At 40.8% G+C, this 7503-nt stretch overlaps 1 pseudogene; it reads left to right on the forward strand.

Annotated features, from left to right (window-relative positions):
- The first annotated feature begins 485 nt into the window (after positions 1–485).
- LOC123457473 lies at positions 486–4295 on the forward strand (annotated as a pseudogene).
- The last annotated feature ends 3208 nt before the right edge of the window (positions 4296–7503 follow it).

Raw genomic sequence — 7503 nt, forward strand, 5'->3', positions numbered from 1 at the left:
TTTATTTTTAATATAAATGAAAGCATATATAACTAAGGAACTTCATTCTTTAGGAAAAGACTGCAATTTGAATGTTTTCAAAACAACAACTCTATAATGTACTGTGTATAATAGTCTAGATATATGTAGTAATACATGTAGTACCTTGAAACTGGAAAAGGCATTTGTGGCAAAGAAAACTATAACAGATGATATGTTCAATCAAATGACCTTGTTTTAAAGTAAGATTACTTGGGCGAGAACTGATTTACCTCTGTATATCTCCTCACTGTCTAATTACTAACCTTTGGTGAAGTAGGCTATTCATCTCATGGAAGCGAACATGTAAGATTGTTTGGAGCTATATTCATATAACTTCCCTGAAAAATAATGTTTTTTTTTTTTTTTTACTTCTCTTCTGTAGTCTTTAAAGAGAGAAGTTTCAAAAAACTATGTTTAATTGGGTTATAATACTATTTCTCCTGCAAACAAAATAATTTTTAAACATGACAAGTGAATTAATGTATGATGTTCTTGATGAATCCTTACAAAGTCAAGTAAAATCAGTGTCCTTTATGTAGGTAACAAGGACATGATTTTCTAATGACTAATGATGGTTTTAGTGTTGTAGCTCAGTCTATGTTAGAATGTCATCCATTGCAAGAAAATTTCATGTATTAATTAAAAGATGGGGCTGGAGAGACGGCTTCGCGGTTAAGCGCTTGCCTGTGAAGCCTAAGGACCCCGGTTCGAGGCTCGGTTCCCCAGGTCCCACGTTAGCCAGATGCACAAGGGGGCGCACGCGTCTGGAGTTCGTTTGCAGAGGCTGGAAGCCCTGGCGCGCCCATTCTCTCTCTCTCCCTCTATCTGTCTTTCTCTCTGTGTCTGTCGCTCTCAAATAAATAATAAAAAAAAAATTTTAAAAAGATGATGATTGGTTAATGTAAATACTGAATAATAATAGACTAATAATTTGACATAGTAACTTTTTGTATATATGAACTTACAATCATTAGTCTATTGTCTATATTTACAACATTTACCAATGTATCAAATCAGGAAGAATACTCAATATATATGTCTGTTGCATATTTTTAAAAGTGTGTTTCCTGTTCTTAACCCAGTCTATTTGTTGTGAGGTATTACTAAATGTCTTTATCAGTCCTCGTGCAACGTTTTTAGTATGCTGTGTGTGTGCATATGTGTATATGCATGCGCATGTACATCAGCTTGCATGTGCCACCAAGCATGCTTAGAAGTCAAAAAACAATCTTTGTGTGTTGGTGTTAACCTTCTACTTTTTCTTTTTGAAAATTGTGTTTAAATTTAACAATTTTACACATGTAAATAATATATAATATTTTGATTATAGTCCTCTGGTGTTCATTTTCTTATCCCTTCTCCCTTATACTCCATACTTCCACTAAATCACTTCCTCCCTTCAACCAGTTTGTCTAAATTTTGATTTTGTTTCTTTCTAAATTTTGCTGAACTCTTTTCCTTCCCTCATTACCAAAGATGACATAGCTACTGTGAGGTAGTTCATGCAGTGGTTACCACATGTCCAGAATACAATGTTCTAAACATTCCTCCCCATCCTCTCGCTCTTATATTTTTTTCCATCACCTCTTCCAAAATGTTGCCTGAGCATTGGCAGGTATGATAGGGATGTGAGACAGGGTCTTCGTGTTGATGCTTGGAAGGCCAGACTAGCTGGTCCACAAGCTTGGGGATTCTCTGGACTCCACCTCCCATTGCCTTCGGAGAATTGGAATTAGTCATGCACGTGACACTCTGCTTCTGCCTTTACAAGAGTTCTGGGTATCCAGACTTGTTCAGTAGCTTTGGGGAGAAAGCACCTTTAAACATTGAGCCATATCCCCAGCCCACATTTCTTTTTATCTTATTTTCTATTTTACACTATTTAAAACTTGTATAAAATATCTTGAGATCCATTATTTTTTCTCTTATGCAATTGTTCCTTACTGAATCCCTTTCTCCCAGTGACTTCCTACTTTCATTGTCCACTCATCCCTCCCACCCTTCTTTTTGTCAGGTCTTCTGTGAGTGGCCACTGTGCATTCACGATTGCAATAGCCTTTGACATTTAGAAGATATTGTTAATATTGTTGTTGTTATTATTATTATTATTATTATTATTGGTTTTCTGAGGTAGGGTATCACTCTAGCTCAGGCTGACCTGGAATTCATTATGGAGTCTCAGGGTGGCCTTGAACTCATGGCAATCCTCCTACCTCTGCCTCCCGAGTGATGGGATTAAAGGCATGTGCTCTCCTTTATCCTTTGTCCTCTGGCTTTTCATCCCCTCTTCTATGATTATTCCTGAGCTTGAAGGGGTTATATATATGTTCTGCTTATTGCCAAATACTCAGCAGTCACATTGACTATTTATGGATCTCTGCTACGGCTGTCACCCACTGCCAAAAGATGACGCTCTGATCAAGGCTGAGAGCTACACTAGATTATGAATATAAACACAAATATTTAGAATACAGTTTAATTACAAGTCCACTGAGCAAATTGTGAGTGGTAAGCTCCCCCATGGGGCCTGTGACCTCCCTAGCTATAGGCTTTGGAGTGGATTTACAATACCAGGCATGTGTTCCTTCCCCTGAAACAGGCTTCAAATCCAATAAGGAGGCAGTTGTTGCCCCTAGAAGATTCATACCACTGTTGAATCAGTGGCCACATCTTATATTCAGTTTTATAGCATCCAGTGTCCACAACAGGGCAAGACTGGTGATTTAATACAGGTGTCCTCCATAAACTTATGTGTTCTGAACGGTAGGTCCCCATCTAGTGGTGATTTGGAAACTACAGCCTCCTGGAGGTGATGCTAGCCCATGGGTGTTATAGTCAGCTTCTCCTTGGCAGTGCTTGGCACACTCTCCTGCGGCTGTTGTCCACATTATGTTGGCCAGGAGATGATGTCTATCCCCTGTCATCATTTGTGCCTTGGAGCTTCCCCTCAACCCTATAAGCCAAAATAAGCCCTTCCCTCCCACAAGACGTTCTTGGTAGGATATCTTCTACCAACAACTCATAGATAACTGTAACAAAGACTACTGATTTTTTTTTTTTTTTTGCCAACTTGCATAGCACCTTATATCATTATGAGAGCTTTCCTTAGTAAAATAAATCTTATACCAGGAAAGTTCTGAATGTAGGAGCCTGTAAATAAAAACGTGAGTTTGGGCTTCTCACAGTCCACGCCCTCGCGGTGGCCAGGCGCCCACGGCGCAGATGCTTCCTTCCCCGGGGCCTGGCTTCCACTTGCCTCGGCCTGCATGCCATACACGCCTCCCGACTCCCCAAGGCCGCCCAGTGCATGGCCATCCCACTGTGTGCTGGGGCGCTAGCTGCAGCTTAAATGGGCCTCGCCTGCACGCCCTTCTAGTCTGCACCTGGCATTCCGCCGCTGTTGCCTTCTCCTCCTCCAACCTCCTCCTCCTCCTCCTGCTGCTGCTGCTGCTGTTCATGCCTGCCTCGAACACGAGGAGCCACAGCTCGGGCCGTGTCCTCCAGGAGGCTGCGTGGCCTCTCCCTCGCCACAGTACCCTGCTGCCTCCCACCTGGCCTACGTGGCCTTCTGCTACCCCAGGTGCTGGCGGCCGCTGCCCGGTGTGGCCTTCAGCCAGGAGTCCGAAAAGATCCATCCGGAAGACCTTCCTCCACGACCTGAGTACAGTTGAGCCTGTCCAAGTTAGGAGAGGAAGTGGATGATGTTTCTCTCATTAGAGCTCCAGAGTTGCCCTGGTCATGTACTGTGGAAGATGTGCTTAACTTTTTCTCAGGCTGCAGAATCCGCAATAGTGAGAATGGAATACAATTCTTATTAAATAGAGAAGGAAAACGAAGGGGTGAGGCCATAATTGAAATGGAGTCGGAGCAGGATGTACAGAAATTCGTATAAAAGCACTGGGTGTACATAGGTCAGCAGTATGTGGAAGTGTGTGGGATCAACAATGAGGATGTGGATGCCCTCACGAAGAGCCTGCAGATCAAGTCTTCACCTGCAGTCAAGGATGGTGTGGTTTGCTTATGAGGCCTTCCTCTTACATTTGCGATGAGAAAGACATCATAGACTTTGCAGGACTGAACATACTAGATGTAACTTTTGTGATGGACTATAGAGGCAGACAAAAAACACAGGAAGCCTATGTACAGTTGGAAGAACCAGAAATGACTAACCAGACTCTTTGAAACACAAAGAAGCAATTGGTAACCGATGCATAGAGATATTCCCAAGCAGAAGGAATGGAGTTCAAACCCATGTAGGCTGGCTTCAAAATTAGTCATTAATAAGCTTAGCTTTATGTATTCCTGTGTAGAAGAATCAAAGCCCTTGTAGACTTTCTTTCCTTTGTTCCTGTTCTCAGGGTGACAGCGACACCAAGAGGTGCAATTCTAGTTCTTAGATGGAATTTTTTAAAATGTCAGAAAGGTGGAACCTGGAAGAGAGATTACATCTCTCAGTTAGTTCACAACCATCGTTGATTACCAGCTAAGATTCAGGATTACTGTATTGTAGTCCATAAATGAGATTTTTTTTTAAATGTCAGTTTTAATAGAAAACAGTTTAAATTTATTTGGAATATCATGATAATTCAAGGCTTAAATTGAACAAAATTGAACAAATTGCACAATTGAACAGTGGGCCAGGATATTAAGTATGATTATTGTTGGGTTCCTTCCTGCACAGGTTGTGCCTAGGGAAGAACCAGGCCTGCTGGTTCCTCCCTAGGGGTTGAGGGGATGATGAGCGGAGGATGACCCAGAAACCTCTCCTGGCCACTGGAGAAAAACCACACTGACTGGGGAGTCTTTTTGAAGCAGGAACTCACTTTATTGTTACAGGCGGGTGTTTATATAGTGTTGAGGAGGAAGGCAGAGACTTTAGGGTGGGGTGAGATGTAAGGGCCAATAGCACATTGCGACCTTTGAGATGATTGGTTGTAAGCACGTATGAGCGGGAGACTCTAACTTCCTGTGTGGAAGTGGCAGGCCAGAGGCCATTTGGCCCCCTGCTGAGTTCTCAGTGCCCATGGGCAGGAACTCTAATTTCCTGTGTGGAAGTAGCAGACCAGAGGCCATTTGGCCCCCTGCTGAGTCATAGCTGGGCGGAGGCAGTTAGGCTCAGGAAGTTCCACTAGGCCTCATGTGGGGGCCTCTCAAGACCCAACAATTATTATTATTTATATGTTATTGAATATTGCTGGCTTTGTATGTCACCTAGGTGTATTTCTTTTTTGCCTTAGAAACAGTGCCTCATATATCAATTTGGCCTCAAGCCATATATGTAGCTGAGAATAATCTCAATCTCAAACTCCTGGTCTTCCTTCCTCCACTTTTCCAGGGCTAGGATTACAGGTGTGCACTGGCATTCCTGGTTTTCACATAGATTTCTGACATATTCATTTTTGTTTACATTTTTACATTTTATAAATACAATAATCTTAGTTTGTAAACTTGTAAAAATAGAGTAAAGGCTGGATTGTGTTGGTTTGCCCATTCCTATTAATACTTAGGTGATTAGTAGATTAAGACTAGATAGCTCAGGTTGGCCTTGAAATTTCAGCAGGTCTTCTACATCTGTCTCCCGATTCTGGGGTTACCCACACGCACCACCAGCCCTGGCTTTATATCTCACTTCTAAAATTATGATGTCCAAATCCCATGGCAAAGCACTAAATTATAAATTCATTATTGTTCAGAAAATTTGAAAAATAATTGTCCACTCTATCATAGTTATACAGATTTTGGACTATATCATAAAATCAAATTTGAACACTGTCAAGATATACACTAGACATTATTATATATTAGAAATTAATTTTAAATAGGTTGCCTGAAGATTTTTGAATAATGTCCCTAAATTTGAAATACATATTAGAATATCTTAAGCTGATTATATTTAAACAAACTTCATATAAAACTTCTGGTTATTACTGGTATAGAAGCAACTTGAAATGAATTATTTCAGTGGAAGAAATTACTTGAGAATATACTGTTTTACTGCAAAGAGTGTTTGAAAAATCTGTTTACATAGGAACAGTGAATACATAGTTTGTGTCTATGATAATGTGAGCTTCTTGAGGGAAGGGCTTTGTCTGATCTGTTCACTGTTCTATCTATAGTACCATGTTCTATCTATAATACCATGTGCAGTATCTTGGAAGTATTCAATATGTATGTGATGCATGTATGAATGTATCATTAATTTTCTACTAGCAATATAATAGTCTTGAGTTGTTACAGGATAACTTAAGCTTAATAATTCTGTAATTCCCCAAACAATAAAGATTGTTTTGTGAAAAAGTTCCAAAAATAAGGTTTTTGGCTAAAACATATCTTCCAATTAGCTTGTTGCATTGTAGGGTCTTAACATTTTTTTCTTTTATTATTCATTTTTATTAATTATGGACATGCTCAGTATGTAAACAGCACATGATGGTACAATCCTTTCCCTCATCCCTACCCCCCTCCACAGTGATCCTCCTGGGGAATGCCCATGATCCCCATGGAGATTGTGGGTCGTGCATGGTGGGGACAGCCACTTCCATAAAATATAAAATAAATGTGTATGATCAGAACCATCTTCAGGTGTCTTTTGTTGTTGTTTTTTTGGTAGGGTACTGCTCTAGCACAGCCTGACCTGTAATTCACTTTGTGGTCTCAAGGTGGCTTTGAACTCATGGAGATCCTCCTATGTCTGCCTCCCAATTGATAGGATTAAAAATATATGTAACCATACCTGGATTCTGATATCTTTATGTCGTAATTTCCTCTTATAATGATGCCAATCATATGGGATTTGGACCTGTGTTAATTCTTCCTTTTAATTCAGCCATCTTTCTGAAGGAACTCTGCAATAGTCAGTTCCAGATGCTGGGTCTCAATATATGAATTTGGAAATCAGAGACACAGTTTGGCCCACAACAAAAGTGCTGGCTATGACACAGAGGGTGTGAGGGAGAGAGAGGAGTGATATCTCTGTCCTTCACATTCTCTCTCACCACCTCTAGTGGTGTACAGGCAGGTGACAGCCAGACCTGAGAGGCACATTGATCTACCTGTCTTCACTTAGTGTCCTGTGATGATCTGGGTATCATCTTTCTGCTGAGAGAAATATTCTTTATGAGCTCCACATTGAGAACTAAAAAGTGTTCATGTTACATACAGCTGTGAACTCAGAGTCCTCTTGAGGAACTGGTCTTGGGCAGTAGGTTAGCTCACTGATATGAACCCTCTGTTACTACACTAGGTGTCCTCTCTCTTCTACATGGCCTTGATATTCCAAGTGTACACATTTTCTCGATGTTCCAAAAGACTCTGAGTGCTCCACATTCTCAGTTTCCACAAATACCCTTCTTCTTGCACAGTTTTGGCAAAGCCCAAGAAACCCAGCATCTCAGACACCTCTGAATGAAAGCCCTGCAGGCAGACATTTTAGTGGGCAAGTGATGGGATATGAGTGAGACAGTGACATTATGTTACATATAA

This window comes from Jaculus jaculus, unplaced genomic scaffold (assembly GCF_020740685.1).
Source record: "Jaculus jaculus isolate mJacJac1 unplaced genomic scaffold, mJacJac1.mat.Y.cur mat_scaffold_59_1_489403_arrow_ctg1, whole genome shotgun sequence".
Classification (NCBI taxonomy): domain Eukaryota; kingdom Metazoa; phylum Chordata; class Mammalia; order Rodentia; family Dipodidae; genus Jaculus; species Jaculus jaculus.